This window comes from Perca flavescens, chromosome 7 (assembly GCF_004354835.1).
Source record: "Perca flavescens isolate YP-PL-M2 chromosome 7, PFLA_1.0, whole genome shotgun sequence".
Taxonomy (NCBI): Eukaryota; Metazoa; Chordata; class Actinopteri; order Perciformes; family Percidae; genus Perca; species Perca flavescens.
Genome location: NC_041337.1, coordinates 26,963,151 through 26,980,762, shown reverse-complemented (window position 1 = coordinate 26,980,762; position 17,612 = coordinate 26,963,151). Strand labels below are relative to the sequence as shown.

At 40.9% G+C, this 17,612-nt stretch overlaps 1 protein-coding gene across 1 annotated transcript in view; it reads right to left on the bottom strand.

Annotated features, from left to right (window-relative positions):
- gnb1a (guanine nucleotide binding protein (G protein), beta polypeptide 1a) overlaps nt 1-12,538 on the bottom strand; it is a 45,742-nt gene extending 33,204 nt beyond the window's left edge. The window contains exon 1 of the mRNA XM_028582717.1: nt 12,086-12,538. The gene's annotated coding sequence lies outside the window, so the exon portion shown is untranslated. The remainder of the gene's footprint in view (nt 1-12,085) is intronic.
- Between the last annotated feature and the right edge of the window lie 5,074 nt (nt 12,539-17,612).

Here is a 17,612-nt window from a genome sequence, read left to right as displayed (position 1 = left end):
ACCGGCCCGTCAAACACCGTATACCAAGAGCCTGGGTCTGTCCGAGGTTTCTTCCCAAGAGGGAGTTTTTCCTCGCCACTGTCGCACTGCTTGCTCTTGAGGGAATTACTGTAATTGTTGGAATTGTTGGGGCTTTGTAAATTATAGAGTGTGGTCTAGACCTACTCTATCTGTAAAGTGTCTCGAGATAACCTGTTATGATTTGATACTATAAATAAAATTGAATTAACAATCCTGCTTATCAGATCACCAATTTCAAAGATTGTTGTTCCTATCAGTCACTTAAGGTCCTGACACACCAAGCCGACAGCCAGGGACTAGTGGCGACTTGCTACGATACCCAAAACAAACAGCGTTTGGTCAATCAGCATCAGAACAGAACCTACAGTTCCTCTGCTTCACTCCCCGCCGGAAGACAGTGGACACTGGGAGATGGCTAACTGGACTGTCCCTCTCCCGGGTGTCATCCGTTCTCTCGGCAAACAAGTCTCCCTACAGGGGGAGCGGAGGCACCAAACGGCCCGCTGCTGACTTGTTGACCAATGCTGGCTTGGTAATTTCGCCCAAACAACATGCCTTCATCATATACTGGTTACAGAAAATTAGCCAAACAAAACTGCCACTCATCTGGCGATAGCAATGTGCTTTCCTTCGAGGTGACGTGTGAATTAAACATGAAGTTCTTAACATTTGACTAATTTAGAGGCGCGGCAGGCTGGCTGTAAGCTTGCTTGCTAGGGGGCTGATTGTTTAGCGGTGCAGAGGGCGCAGAGAGAGAGGTCTATTACAGTCTTTATATTAAAAATCATGGTATAGGATAATAGTTTATTAACGTATGCCTACACAAGTAGTTATTTATATCTCGTACGTTTGCCATCTTGTGGACACAATGTGCAAAAATTGTTATTCCAATCGTTCAAACCTGTGTATTTCATGGGTGTCATTTTTGACAGCTCTTATGTGTATTGGATAGATCAGATGAGATGAAAAATTAAAGGGGAGCCTTGTGTGTGTCTCTCACAGTCGTTTGTTTCGTCACTCTCGTTTTCAAGCTGAACAACCAATCATATGAATATGACAACCGCCGATCAGCCGAAAAAAGGTTGACGAAGGCCGACGCTTGGCGACGGTGCGGGACACACCGCACAAACTAGACCGATGGTCGGTCGCCGTTGGCCCAACTACAACCGGCGGTTGGCGATCGGCTTGGTGCAAAAGGGCCTTAAGACACAAAAACCTAGGAAAATTAAAAAAAAAAAAAAAAAATGTTAGTAGTTACCCTTTAAGCCTTCTGGTAAGCTAGATGTAAAATTTCTGTGAACTTTACCTTTAACTGGGCACAATTGAATGTGTGTGCCCCCTCAATGCTGGCTGCTGTGGGTAATGTCTGATGATAGGGGACATAACATCAATGGGACTGACAGTGGAGTTTAATTGATTGATTAGTGAAACATTCCATGATGCGGTGTACTCTTACTAGACAGGGTGTATTGTTACTAGAAATAGCAGCCATTGGCTATTGTAAAAGAATTGAATCCGAACAGACAGAACTAGCTAAAGGAAAACAAATATCCGACAACATAATTCAGTATAAACTGGTCTGTAATACAACTGAGCAACAGAGCTCAAGCCAAGCAAATGTCTGAAAAAAATTAAGAAATCCATGTTGAAAAGAAAAAAAGGCAGTCCCATATGTTAACAAAGGTATGTTTTGTGCTTGGGACAGCTGAACAACCAGCTTTTTATACAGATAAATGAATGAGTTAAATTAAAAAAGGAAAGAAAAAAGTAAGGGAAGGTCAGGCTAGCCCAAAGCCAAAAGCATGACTTTTTTTTCAAAACATAAAATACACTCCTTTGATTGCATTAATAATCATTACCCTTCCCCCATGCTTTCTCTCCGAGCTTCCAAGAGAGGAACAAGTGTGTGTGTGAAAAGTCACATGACAGCTAGTCCACTCTTTTGCTCAAGTGACTATGGTATTTCTTGCTTAAAGAGGAAAAAACTCAATAATACTAGCTGGCTTTCCTCGTCATCCCAGGATTCAGGTTTGGTCACATTTTTCCTGTGGCAGTGAAATGTAAGGGCTAGAATGTAAATAGACATAGAAACGGTCTCTATTCAAAGCAGGGCAGCCATTGAGGTGCACATGCAAAGCACTGCTTGGGCTTGTGATGGGCTTTCAGCAGGAGTGACAGGCTTGTGTGTATGGGTCACTAAGCTGCACTGGTGACACTTACTTTAACTATTCAAAACAGTGGCCAAGACCTTTTGGTCAGTGGTGACAAGCTATGTATGCATAACAGCACCTACAGTCAAACACACTGGGAAAACTTTCTACCACACACTTTGAAAAACATAAAATTTGTTTCACTGTGCTTTACACGCTGGGTTTTCACAGGCAGATAAAAAAAAATAAAAATCAGCTACCGTACAAGCAGTTAAATTTTTTTTTTCTCCATAAAGAACAGATATGTACGAGCAAAGTCCGGTGACCGTGGCAAAAGTGCCCCGATATTCACCGCTCTGCCCGTTCTCCAAAGTTTGTCCAGCCAATGAGGCTAAACTGCCTTTTGCCAATATGACACCTTTTGGCGAATTAAAAACTATCCTACATCAGCAACCTTAGGCAACGGCGTCACATCACTAAATTTCAAATTGTATAGCAAGCAGTGTTGGCCAGTAGCGTTACTAGTTTAACCACTTCAATAGCATCGCTGTTTTCTGAATCAAATAGCTTTTCAGTAGCGTAGCTCTTTTATTAATCAAGTAGTGCAGTAGCGTCCACACAAGCTACATTTCCCTGAGCATTCTGAAGCTCAAGCACTAGGGCTGAATGATTTTTGAAAATAATCTAATTGCGATCTTTGTCTTCTGTATTATTCAAAGACAAACAATAAATCATTGTATAGTATGAACAACACACAATTACACACTAGACAGTTAAATAAGTAAAAACACACACACACACACACACACATATACACATATATATATATATATTTTTACAGTGCACAGAGAGGAGCTGCCTCCAGCCCCTCCCCCTCGTGAAGTTGCGTGCCGACACCGTCAACACTGCACTAGCTCAGAGAGGCTATCGTTACGTTAGCTGCTGGTGGTCTTGCCGTGGGATTAACTGTACTAATAAAACCGTTGAAACACCACGGCCACGCTGCTGTGAAAGCTCCCCGAACCGTCATTTATCAGTCTGATTGTTACCCCTCTCAGTGGCAGCTCCTCCACCCATATCTTTATAACGTAGCTAACCGCTAACCGGAGCTAACCGCTAATCAGAGCTAGATTGTTGCCAACCGAGCCTTCAGTTCTGCGTGCCTGTATCCATTAACTGCATGTATGGACTCGAGCCCGAACAAAACCCTTCATTTTATTAAAGTGGCTGTAAAAGTTTTAAACTTCAACTCAGAATTGTTTGAATGACAGAGATCAGCTCAAGGTACAGTGTAGCGTTAGCGTGCTAAGTTGATGCTTTCTCTGCGTAGTGCAGACTGATTTGCTCTTGCGAGTCATCAAATCGAGACCAAATCGCAGCCTTTGCGATTAGGAAATTGCGTTTTAACATATCGCGATATTATCGCAAATGCAATTAATCGTTCAGCCCTATCAAGCACAGCAGACCTTTTTGCTGCGGTCTGAAATAAAACTGCTGAGGATCAGTAACCATGGATGTATACCGGTACATTGATGTATAAAATGTATGATAGTTCGCGTACACAGCAGCAGAAACGGTGTCACAGCCACACACGCACAGGCACACACACACACAAAGCCGTCTCGCGATGGAGAGAGAGAAGGAAAAAGAGAGCGGTAGGTGCATTTGTCGACGAGTACGAAGTAGCAGTAAAGTTATAGCTGTGAAGGTAGCAGTGCTGTCTGTTTACAGTTTCTGTCGGTAAATAAATGCTACAAATCAAGACCCAAGCCAAGTTCCTGTGTCTTGCTTGCTAGCTGCTTGTTAAAGTGAATGGGTTAGCCACGAAGCTAGCAACGACTTCAACACAGGCTCACAAACTAAGGGTGGGTTGGCCTTAAGGTGGACCAGCTAGCACTCCATTTTAGTGAAATGCTGCTCCTCCAAATTCTGCTTTAGTAATCTCTCTCTCGCTGTAATCATCAACCACTAAATTGTATGTAAATAAATGTGCGATGACATCATTAATATGCAAATGAGCATATGACATAATTTGCACCCAAGCGCTCTAAAAACCCAGGAAAAACGCTGTACTGTTTTTTTAGACCAAAATTTAGCTGAACAGTGACGGGACATCGTCACTCGCAAAGTCATGGCAACCAAATAAGCAACAGCGCGAGTACGGCAGTTTCTCCTCAGGCAGAGTGACTGAATACAGCGATGAAGGTGTGGCAAATCAGGGGAAACGGGTCAGCCAGTCCAGCACAGGGCGCGGGTACATAGGCTCAGACTGGGGGAAGTGATTGAGGGAGTCTATCTGCCTGTGCAGGTGCTGCAGCCACTTGGCACCTGGTACTGGTCACAGGGGGAGAGGAGACAGTGAGCAACAAAGGCCCAGGGGAGTAACATGTTAGGAGCTGATGGTCAACGAGGATATTGGCCAGGAAAAGACCTAACTGCTTAAATCCTCCCAGGACTACACCTTTTGAAGGCTGACCGTCCCCAGATGGGAAGAAACCTAAGCTGCAGTTTGTACCATTACCCTTTTGTCAAGCTGCTTCATTAAAGAACACTTTCTGTTTAAGCCGACTGTCTCTGTTTCCTATGTTCATTGTGAATCTGGCGTTCACGTCCCCTGGGTTGCCACAAAGGCCACACTACACGGCGGATCCAGTGAAATATGACAGCTACAGTATATTGGAAAAAATCGCGTTGTGGACACTGAATTTGATGAATTTACTCTTTATCATTATCCCAGCTGAGACAAGAAGCTAACGTTAGCAAACCCTGCGGTCCCTCTGCCCCACCGTTGCAGGAGACATATTCCCTAACACGTTGTATTAACGTTACGGTTTAAAACGTTTTCCAGGTTGGTGGGGGTGCATACCACTCAAAACCAACATGAAAACATTTAGTAATTCCCTCAGTGTTTTGTTGCTAAATTGTGTGTAAAATGAGTGGTGACGTTAAATCACCTTTTTCAGGTGACCCTAGGGTACCGTCTATTTACTGAATTGTTCCGAGGTAATGGTCGGTAGCTAACGTTTGCAAATAAGCCCACTGACGCCGACGGCTACAGCCTCCACCGCGCACACACCTGGGCAAATATATTGGCAATCCCCGCCGTAGGATGCTGGGCTGAAGGTGGCCAGTTGGAAAATTTACAGCAGACTCTGCATAACATTGGTTAACTTTAACCATCCCGGTTCCATGTGAAAGAAAGAAAAACGACCGAGAGAAACAGCAGTGTTTTCCCTAGTATGGCAAATCATGCTCTCCCCCCCTTAAACCCCTCATTGGAAAACAAATCAGAATGCAAAAAAATCAAAATACAATTTTCATAACACCCCAACCTCGCCCCCCAGCAGTTACCACCACAAATAGAGTAATTATATGGGAAACACCAACAGACAGCTACAATTACACCATCTTTAGTCCCAAATTTGCCAATACAGTAAATGTGCAACACACCCAGGTGAAACGGTTTCAGTTGTGTTCTGTAAGAAGTTTAGTGAGCGAAGAGGAAAAAGGATTTAGATTGCTCAACCACAATACTCTCAATCAGACCTAAGAGTAAAGTAATGGGAGCCATAATGCAGGGCCAACCACTAATGGTCCATTTAACACTAAGATACAAGAATAAGCAAGTTGATGAAGACACCATTGTGGATGAAGAGATCTACGCCTTTCAGAGCTCATAACAACGAATAGGAGCACATTTATTAGCAGACATGCCGTCCTGGGTATTTTGTCCGCAATTCTTGCACTACAATGAAGGAATAAGGAACCAGGAAAATAGATGTTGAAAGCAAACCACTGATTGCGGTAGAAACATTTCCTCGGTAAGACAATTTGATCATGGATGTATTAGGAGAACTGGATACAGTGTTCGACACGAAGCCCTGTTCATTCCAATGAGAGTTGCTCAGTGGCGCATGAAGCACTCATGGAGCTAAAAAAAATTAATAATACACTGATCTTCCACTCTGCTTCCACAGTTTGCGTTACAGCAGCTGTTTGGCAGGCATTACGTCTGATGTATTGCTATATATTCACCAACGATAAACGTGTTTTTGTTGTTCCTCATTGTTTAAATGCTTATCAAAATAAACCCATGGATGTATTAAGAGACCCAAGGAGATGTAATCATTATGTCATGCTACTAGCTGATAGCCGGTGGCAGTTTGGGAACTGAGACGTTAGTAACGTTACATCCACGCTACAGGCTTTACATCATACAGCCCTTGGATGCATTATAAGATAATACAAATAATGAATTACAGTAATTATATCTATTATTACAGCCACAGGAACACAGAATCGTCATATTAGCCTGCAGTGCAGGGCGGCTCAGCCCGGCGCAGTTCTGTGGGTCTCCTCGTGTTCATTTTGTGCGTTCATTATGCAGAGTTAAATAACTCTGGATTCAGCTATTTGTGAAGGTTATAACTTTTACAACATAATGATTTAAATAAAGGACAATTTAAATGTTGGGACTGGTAAGGTGATGTACCTAAAAAAAAAAAAAAATGATCCACTGATATATAGACGTGTCTTTTGCCATGTAAAGTCTATGGGAAAAGTCTTTCTGGGCTAGAGGGTTGCCAGACGTTGCAATTCCACCGTTGGCCGCTAAGCATGGTTGCATCAAAGCCTGGCGCTGTTCCTGGGGGCTTGCATTTGATATACGGTCAATAAGTGAAATTGCTGGACAATAAACTTACAACCAATCATATCACACAGAGGAAGTCAGGGTTTTCCTCGCCATTATACGAGTTAGGCGCAGTGCCAAGCGTTTTTGCGGACCGCCTAAGCGTCTGAAACGAGGTGGAGAGCGTCTAGACGAGCAGACACACAGGACGGGCGTCTGCTGGTTGTCTTCTGCACACACGTGTGTACACACAGTATGCATGTCACACACAGCACCAGCTGCAGCCCACACATTAGGCAAGTGTGCGATGGCGGAGAGAGTGAGGTGCGTTTGTCGGCGAATATGAAGTTAGCAGTAATGTTCTAACTGTGAATGTAGCAGTGCAGCGTATAAAGTTCCCATGTCTTGCTCACTACCTGTTGGTTAAAGTGAGGGGGTTAGCCACGGAGCTAGCGACAACTTTGGCACAGGCTCACAAACCTAAGGTGGGCTGACCTTTAAGGTGGACGAGCTATTCTCATTTGACCGACAAGCCGCTCCTCGAAGTTTTGCTTTAGTGATCTCTACCGCTCTGCAACCACTAAGCTTTATGAAAATAATTGTGCGATGACATCACCAAAATGCAATGCGCGTATGACATCTTATGCACCTTAGCACCATGTTGTTTTGATAATAAAAGTTGGATAGAAAGATGGGAGTGCTAGCACCTAAAATGACAACTTTCAACGTAAAGAGCGGTTTTGGATAAACTAGATAAGACGTCAGTGGTGTGGCTACTTAGAGCACGTTTAGCCACACAGCCGATAAGACCACCCTAAACAGGATTGGGGTAAATAAAGTCTGGAAATAAACAGACTGGTGATGTATATTGTTACTCTGTAGAAAAACACTGCCAATAAAGACAGGATAGTGTAGCACCTGAAGCAGTCTTGAAAACAATTAGCAATTAGACCCATTCCACTGGAACAAACAGTGAGGCGCTCGGAGAAACAAATCACAATTTGAATATCTACTTTTTCTAATGTTAAGACGTTTCGAGTCTGACCCGCAGCCCTTTTCTGCATGTCATTCCCTCTCTCTCCTTTCCTGTCTTCAGCTGTCCTATCATATAATGGCCAAAAAAATTTGCTTTAAAAAAAAATTAAAAAGGGGTTTTACCTAATGAATGTGACTGACCCCACATATGATCGACCTGGATGTAAATACTTTACACTTGGAATTCTATGAATCAATTTTGAATCGGTAGAGCTTGAATCGCGATACGAATGTGAATCGATTTTTTTGCACACCCTTACCAAATAGCCACCTCTTTGGTTCTACAACTGTTGCTTAGGCTAATGTGAATTTAGCGCAGCCCTGTTTGAGTCTTGACATGAAACACCAATGCTGCCATACTGTATATATTTCCAAGTATAGATGTTGACAAAAATGTGGGGCTTCTGAGCAAACTGGATGATATTAGAGTGCATTAATGAATTTTTACCACAATGTATATTACACTGTATTAAAAAGTTGGGTATGCATGTAGTTTAACACTCATTTGTATGTGAATGGTTTTAATACCTTTACATTTATCTGCAGTAGAATAACGGGAAACCTTGGTGCATTTTACTCAGTGCCTTTAGAAGTTTTTTTAGGTGCTTGTTCGCAAAGCCTGTCAGCACTTTTCTACCTTTTAAAAGATGCCTAGTGGACGTGCAGTTAACAGAAGGATCACATCAGAGAAGTGAATAAAAATCAGCACTATCACTGACCAAAGCCACATAATCCCAAAGAGTGAAATCCAGAATAAGATTTTAATCCCATTCATATCATCCACTCGTAGATTAAAAGATGAAAAAAAAAAAAATACAGCTGGATGAAAATCCTTTTTATTAAAAACAAAGCCCCCATCGCAAAAGGCTAATGACTCAGGTTTTAAACACATGGTCATTATCTTGTGGTGACAGTCATCCTACTGTCAAGCTCTGCTGTATACAAACCCAGGGATAAATGTCTTTCAGACAAACATTACTGCCATGAAGGCTTTCGGATAGGCTTGTCATACACCACTACTATCATCATATAGACAATACAATTTTTCAGAAATGCCAACAGATTATGCCATAACTGTCCACCAGGGTCACTGGACAGAATGCCACAAACATTCTGGGCATCAGTGCAGTGTGGGTCATATCCAGGTCACAAAAGCTGACTAACATTAAATGGAACAATGTTTTATACCTAGTTAGATAACTTGATGCTTTTGGATGTCCATACAAGTTGTTCTCAAACTAAAACCATTATTGATTAAAATTATAATGTGCTCTGTCCAGTGATATTGTAATGGAGAGACAATCACTGAGGCAGCAGATAACAGAGCTGCCTCAGGTGTGGTGGAACCATCCTGTGAGTAATTACCAGGACAGAAAACAAATCTTTAAAAAAAAAAAAAAAAAAGATCAGCATTGGGAGCTTTGGGTCGACGCTTGACAATTGCATTTAAATGTTTAGGTCATTCAGTGGCATTACATTTTTTGCAAGACCCTTCCAAACTGATAAACTACAAAGCCAAAATAAAAAAAATAAAAAAAAATACATATATGAACTCTGGCAAAACAAAATGTGGCTTATCTATGGGGCATGTGAAAGCACACAGCACTGTTTTTTTATAAAGTTTAATACATGTCACATTTATGTTTTGCAGTTTCAATTGTTTTGACAAAAGAAAAAAAAAGGTGAGGAAATCACTGCACTTAAAGCTGAGCGAAAGCTATATCTCTGGATATTTTATGTACACAGACAGACATATATATAGTATCTATTCAGTTACATTTAACAGAATTTTAGTCAGGATTGAGAAAAATATGTCCCATTTCCCTGAGGTGTGGTTACAGATGTTTGAAATAATACATTAAGTTTAATATCAAAATATGTAAATCATTGTTTATTTTATTTATTTCTTATAAAATCATACAACATATTTATCATAGTTGCCATGTTCCCTGGTAGGTTCACAGTCGAGATGTACAAACTCCTTCCCCACCATGTTTCCCTGTATCTGAGGTGCACAGATTGGATCCATTTTACCAGGAATCCCATCAGCTTAAAAACGTTTTAATGCAAATACATTCTGTACATTTTTACGATTGGGAAATCAAAGAAATCTAGTCCGCCAAGCCTGGACCCATCCGATGCTCGGCATCTGTCTCTCTCAGTCTGAGAAAAAGCGGTGATGAAAAAGGCTTTGAACGCCATCTTGTTCATTGCAGCTGCCTGGGCCCTGAATACAGGAACCCATTCATTCGAGGAGGCGGAGGGAGGGGGCACACTGGCAAAATGAATTCATCTTTGTGAACCAGTAAATACAAATAGCTCTTTTAAAAAAAACACCGAAAATGTCTTATAAACGACTAGAGATCGGCTATTTTCAGTAATGGACTAGTTAGATGCCATATCTTAACACTGCTGGTCAATAACTTCGTCAAAGCGGTGCTGGAGGAGGTGCTCGGCTCGGCTTCCTGCGACAGCACGTCTGAGTCGTTGCTAAACCATCTTTCGAAATATTTACCACTAAATAAAAATCTCCGAACTCCTCTCTTCTACTTTAACACCTTATGTTGGTGTGCTTACTAGGATTTGGTGCTTCATTGTGGGTAAAGGGTGCCCGTTTTCCGGGCTAGAGCTTGAAATACTATGGAGCAGCGCGGCCCGGTGGGGCATGGTTACTGTAGCTGCTAACAACTTGCCCTGCAACAGACCCGCTATCGAGATAAACAGATTGTCAAAATCCAATTAGACAATCTCGTTTACACATCATTAAAAGAAGAAGTTCAGATAAAGGTCTAACTATGTGTTCGCAAACCAACGCTGGTTAACGCTCATGAAACTAAAATGGCTATTACCCCTATCATGTCCACAGCGGCGCTTATTGTCATTTTTTTTTTTTTTCAATTACCGCTTGCCAATAGATGTAAATTTCTATCATTTGTATGCATTGAGCATTCTAGGGAATCGCCCTAACGAATTATCCATTTCAGCGCTATCAGGAGTTGACTGAACGGCTGACTCTGCAGACTAAACGTGGGAATGTTAACATATAGCTGTGACATACAGTAGTAGCCATAATCCATGATGGTTTGGTTTCGATTCACTGTATTAAACGCTGTTAGTTGAACTAGCCCGTTTAACCCTAGCTTGTCAAATAAATGTCCACAACTACGAAATTCAGTGTTAGGTAACGTTAACGTTAAACAATTTTAGCAAGGCAAATATTAACGCTTCAATACACGATGTTTTACATAAAAGCGGCACTTAACAACAACACCGTTCATATTCACTAAGGATACAGTAAATTGTTCTGGCTGCCATGTTCAGAATATACACACCCAGATCAGCCATACCAGGCTGCAAACGTAGGCTGTGGTCACTGCTGGCTAACTTGTATGGACTGGCTACGGAATAGTGGGGGTGGTGGTGATTCTGTTGGTGAAGTAGCCATTTTTAGACTCCCTTCGTTGTCATTTGCATGATGCTACACATTTTCAACATGGGAGGAAGTAAATCCAAACTCTGTTCACGTTTGAGTTGTGCAAGTGTAAGAAGTTGCACCTATGTGGCCATTATCTTACATAGCTCGCATAACGTTAGTCAACACTAAACAGAGTAGCTAATGTGCGACCAATTAATGTTAGCTTACCTGGTAATCACTAACGTTAGCCATAGAATAACGTTAAAGGTGTGAAATGTGGGCCGAGATACAGATCCAATATGTTGGTGATAACTGGGCTCACTATTACGTCTATAATGCACCCTGAATTAAAATATTGTTCGGGTAAATTGTCTACTAAAGCAATGCTGATACAGTTTAATCCAGACAGCTTATTTCTTAAGAGAAGGAGAAAGATACCCGGACGTTGGAGAGGGGTGCTGGCTAACCTAACGTTACCGAGCTGTCACCAACTAACCTTCTAGCTAATGTTAATTAACATTGTCACTGGGCATGAACTACCAGCCTGCTGGATAGAACCAATTTATATATCAAACCAGCTAAATATTGTACTGGTGTACTGACATCTGGGTTAACGCAGTGCGTTAAGTTTCTCTAACGGTGACCCCCCACCCACTCTCTTGGCAGCAATGACTAGCTAGCGGCAGGCTAACGGCAGCTAACTCTAACGGAGGAGCCACTAAACCCAGTTTAACCCCTTTCGTTCATCTTTCCTGCTCGAGAAGCTAGCCAACGGCACAGACACTTAACAATCCATTTCCTGAAGCGCAACTTAAAATATCAAAATATCCTTACCCGCTTTCAGTCGAGGGTATCCGTTGTTTATGTCACATTGACTGGAAACAGCAAAATCTTGTCTCTCCTCTCTCCGCCCAGGCGCTAAGATTTGGCTAGTTTAGCTACCGAGGAGCGGCACTCCCCGAACCCTGTTTTTGACCCGCCGAGGGGGAGACACACCGGCACAGAGGCGCAGAGACAAGTCGGTGTTCACCCAGAAAGACGTGTCAGAGTCCCGTTGGAGCGTTCTTCCGTTTCGACGCAAATTCCAACTCAAAACAAAAATCCCTTATTGTCTTTCCCACCGTTGTCGTCCCTCTTTTTCTTCCTTCACGCCAGGATCTCAGTTGCTTCTTCCTCCGGCCATCAAACAGCAGAGATGGGCGCGGTAACCCTGCACTCAGGTCTGGGAAACCCCACGTTACGGCAGCGTCACAACGCACAGCGAAGGGTCGGCGACCAAAAGATCAGGAAATACTGCCATTTTTGTAACACCAGCACACCTAGATAAAATGTACCTACTAAACCCTGCTTTTTATTCTACAAATTAGCTCATTTTAGGAGTTAAAATCAGATGTGACCCGAAGACCAGCATATCTCATGATGCCAGTAGGTTAGAACAACAGCCTTTCTACACAGCAGCCCTTGTTTATGCCAGTGGTTCTAAAACTGTGGCCTACACAGCTCTACAGGTTCTTGGAGGTACTTTTACTATAATTTACCACGAATAATTAATTTTAATATTTAGTAATAAGTATACTAGTGTTCTACCAATAGTAACTCTCCATACACAGTGTATACTCTAAAATCCCAAATAAATGTGCATATGGCCATACGTGTCTTTCTGTGAGTCTGTGATATGAACATGTTTGAGGACTACTAGTGTGGTTGTTTTACTCATGTAAGTACAACAACCGCTGCTTAAAGGCAACAAAACGGTCTCATTTGCAAACCAAAACAGACTGCGCCACAAATGTAACTACAGAAGTGAATGCCAGTGTGCATGGCTAAATCCAAAACACATCTTTACTAAATTCAACCTAAATGTTTAGTCTAAAATTGATAAAAAAAAAAAAAAAAAATCCAATCAGTAAAACATTCACGAACAAATTTTCTCTACACTTATAGTTTGATAATCTATGTCAAATCAATTACACTGTCAATAACAGTCATTGCCACTGTCCCCAGAAATCTGGTCAATACAAGCTGGCAATGGAAGTTTTTGTTGACAAGTGATATTAACTTTGCCATACTTTGAAGTAGGGCTGGGCAATATATAGATATTATATTGATATTGTCATATGAGACTAGATATCGTCTTAGATTTTCGTAATATCGTGATATGACATAAGTGTAGTCTTTTCCTGGTTTTAAAGGCTGCATTACAGTAAATGTAACTTTCTGAATTTACCAGACTGTTCTAGCTGTTCTATTATTTGCCTTTTCCCCATTTAGACATGATGTCCACATTACTGATGATTATTTATGTAAAATCTAAGTGTGAAGATATTTTGTTAAAGCGCCAATTGTCAACCCTAGAATATCGCCGCAATTTCGATATCGAGGTATTTGGTCAAGAATATCGTGATATCTGATTTTCTCCCTATCGCCCAGCCCTACTTTGAAGTGTATGAACTGATGCCTCTGTGCTCTAGTTCAAGCTAAAAAAAAAATAAAAAATCAGTGGGGATTTACCTCCTGTGCTGAGAGTTGGTGGGTGGGCCATCACTGCAGCACACAGAGATGACTTGATCATTATCACCAGTAGTCTAGGTAGAGTGCTCAGAGGAGGCGTTAATGCTCAGTGGGTTAAGTCGTTACTTGGAGACGTGGAACACTTTGGCATCCACCGGGACAACAAAGTGTGTATGGGCTGGGTCCAACGGGGGAAGACAAAGGCTTCATCATCTACAGTTTGGATGAAGAACGCTCCTGAGGGAACGCTGTTCTGTCTACTGTAGCACAGCATTTGGGGATGGGGATGTACTGTTTGCGCCAGATCTTTTCCCCTGTTGTCTCTAGACAGTAACATTTTGCAGTTAAAATAATTGATACATGTACTCTGAAAAAGCATGTGTCAATTAAAATTGTGTGTGTCCTTGCCAGTTCTGTAAACCTCAAATATGTAGGAGGAAATTGGCTTGCTTTCCTGTTTGAACAATCCTCAATTATAGAACAATAATTGCCTGTAACTTAAAAAAAAACAGTGCTATACAGACACAGAATGAGTTGAAAACACTGCCCCTGTGTGTGTGCTTTTGTTCTGGGTGTGGGTTTCCGCCGGGACTCATCTGCCCAGGTTAATGCTGGTGAGATTTAGTTGCCCCTGGATACACCCCTGCCTGTCTGCATACATGTGTTGTGAAGCTTTTTTTATATGAGCATCAGACCACCCAGGGGAGAAAGCTTATTATCTGCATTCAGCCTTGTGATGAGGAGAGCTGAAAGAGAACAATCCACACCTCGATGTGCTTTCGGTGTCGTACGTAAGCTCCGATTTAGTTGTGATAAATATAGTAGTCAAACAGTAATTCTAATAATCATTATGGAGCAAAAATTAGGAGAGTTCTAACTGTGTTTCTATTTCCTTCTGTGAGAAACATTAATTCATTGTTTTTATAACTAGCATCACTTGCTATTATGATGACAAATATACAATTATGTTTTAATATAGTAACCGTATATACAGTACATAGGCTACTTAACAAGGGCATGGCCTCCAAGATAGTCAACTTTTATGAGCATCTTCACTCTCCTGAATTATTTTATACATTCACTTTCATTAACTCCATGGCTTGTATTCACATACAGACAGACAAAGACACACACACACACACACACATACAGAGCAGGGACCATAAGTAGCCCTATCTCACAGTATTAGCGAGAGATCAGAGGAAAAATCAGATTAGAAAAAGAGGCGAAATGGCAACACAAATATTGCCTAATATGATCTCATACATTTCATAAAACGAGTGACATTACATGAGGCTAAGCTCATAATGACCTTGCTTTTTATAGGCAGGTTGGGGTACAGTAATCTGATTTAGCATAATCTCCTACAATCTCTGATAAATGCTTACAGCATGTATCTCTGAGAGAGGTCAGATCCTATTGGTCTATTTTGAGGCATTACTGACATCTGCTGTTCACATGCACGGAGCCTGTGTCACAAAGAGTTGGACAAGTGAGTATCAAGTGAGCTGAGTAATACTGTAAAAAAATTAAAATCTGGATGAGAAAGATTGTCCGTTTATGCTGCTGTCAGTACTGGATTATTCTTCATATCAACTATCTAAAGATGTTTTTTCTAAATGTCAAATGTTATTGTAATTATTTGCATAATACAGTGATGTATATGGAGCAATTGCATGATTTTAATTTAATGTTTAAATAAATGGCAATAAAATGTACATTGGTCCTGATTATTTTGGTATGTGGCAAGCCTCCTCTTCATTTTTGATCCTCAGAAGCTCTAAACGTAGACCAAGGAGTAGTTTATGCATTTGAAATCCATTGACAAAATATCTATTTTTCACCTTTTGATCTTTTTACACATTTTGACATTGCATCATGAAGTCAAATGTGATTATATGTGATATATATATATATATATATATATTGTTTAACCAGGGCAGCAGTTTTCAGATTACATTATGTTCTTATATAATTGCAAAAGGGTTCTCCAATGTTTTTTCAGTAAATGATATCAGATTAGTAAACAAAATGTGCCTTTGGAACATTGGATGAATGGTTGCTGATAATGGGCAATGTAGATATTGCATTAAAGATCAGCCACTTCTTCCCAAAAATCTTTTAGACATAAAGAAAGAAACATAAAAGAATTCTGGATTTCAGTAGGTCCTTCTTGTACAGAGTGTCAGATACTCAACACATACCTCCTTTGGATTAAGTTCATATAATTCTGGGTTTTGGAGAACAAATGTTGTCCAAAGAGCTGTACCAAAATATGTTTTTGAAAAGGTGGTTATAATGTTGTAGGTTAGTGGCCATTTATTTGTTTTATTTATTAAGAGTCATAATTGTATTTAATGGTCGAGACTCTGTCATAAAAGAAGAATTGGGAACGAGAGAGCAGTATGCAGGTATGATTTGATCTTTTGTGCAGATTAGTGTTATTAAAATAGAAAAGTCCCATTAAAGTGACCCGTTCAAAATACACTATTACAATCCAGGACTTTCCCCAGAGTGGAAGGTCAACATCCCTAACTTTCACAATTTCAAATACACTACAACACTTCAAATTCCATGACATTCCAGCGATCCCATAACAACTGGAGGGCCAGTGGGGACATTAGGGGCTCCTAGTGCTTGTAAGAGCAACAATCTAGTGCAGTACCGGGCAAAGTCTGCAGGCCTCCTGGATCGGAGTGACAACCTAAGTGAGACTGAAGTGATCTCCCTAATTTTCAAAATCAGGTGAAATATATTTTGATCTTCATTCACAATCAGATATCGGCCAGTAAGATTTGTCCACAAGATAAAAACAAAGAAGGATTTCATTCAGCAGCGTTAGTAAAACCCTTCAATGCTGCTGCTAATGCCTCAATTTCAATGCACACACTGTGATGATCCGAATGCTCTTTCACTACCTGTTTCACCATGTAAAAACAACATTCTGGGGTGACATTCCAAATAGGTTTTATTATTATTATTTCTTTTGGTTTTCGAAACTGAAATGATCTAATTCAGAATTATAAAATGCTCATAACATTCTCCATAGGCTAGGATAGGCATTTTTTGATGTAATTCTGTTGACTTTGACATCCATTTAACGGCAGGGTTAGTAATGCTAAAAAGCTAAAGCCAAACTCTAACTTAGAATAGATATATGTGAGCTGGAGATTTGACAAGCTAAAGGTAACAGTGTTGCACCTACACTTATTTGGTGGATATCCAAAGTACCACAGTTAAACCAAACACCTATGTGTTTTGAAAGGTCACATGACCCTAATATCTTTGGATTGAAGCTGCCAATAGCTGAGCTATATCTTACAGGAGTCATCAGCCTATACTACTAAGATTAATACCGCTATTATTGATACTACCACTATTACTGTTACTGTAGCAATTACGCTTACAGCTCCAACTACTGCTATTAATACCAATATACTAGAGCAATACGTCAGTATATGCCTGATCAATAGGCTATAATTTTACACAAGTGGCTTTTATGCCCAACTACGGTTTTCCATCATGTCTCTATATCAATCTCTGTTCATTCTGTGTCATATTTCACAGACTGCACCTTGTTTGGCCTCAGTGTGAACCCACTTCATGGGTATAGTACCAGCAGTGCTACAGTATGTACTGTATACATCAGCCGGCTCACATCAGCTGACACACCCTTAATATAACACAGCTGCTTAGTTGGCGTTACATACACCCCCTGTTGTTGGGATTAGGTTCTACAGTCAGGTGCTTTAATAAATGGGCTGCATAACATAACATAACATGAAGGGCTCATGAAAGCTATACAGTCACTGCAGAATGAAATGGATCAAATCAGATTTGCGAACACTAC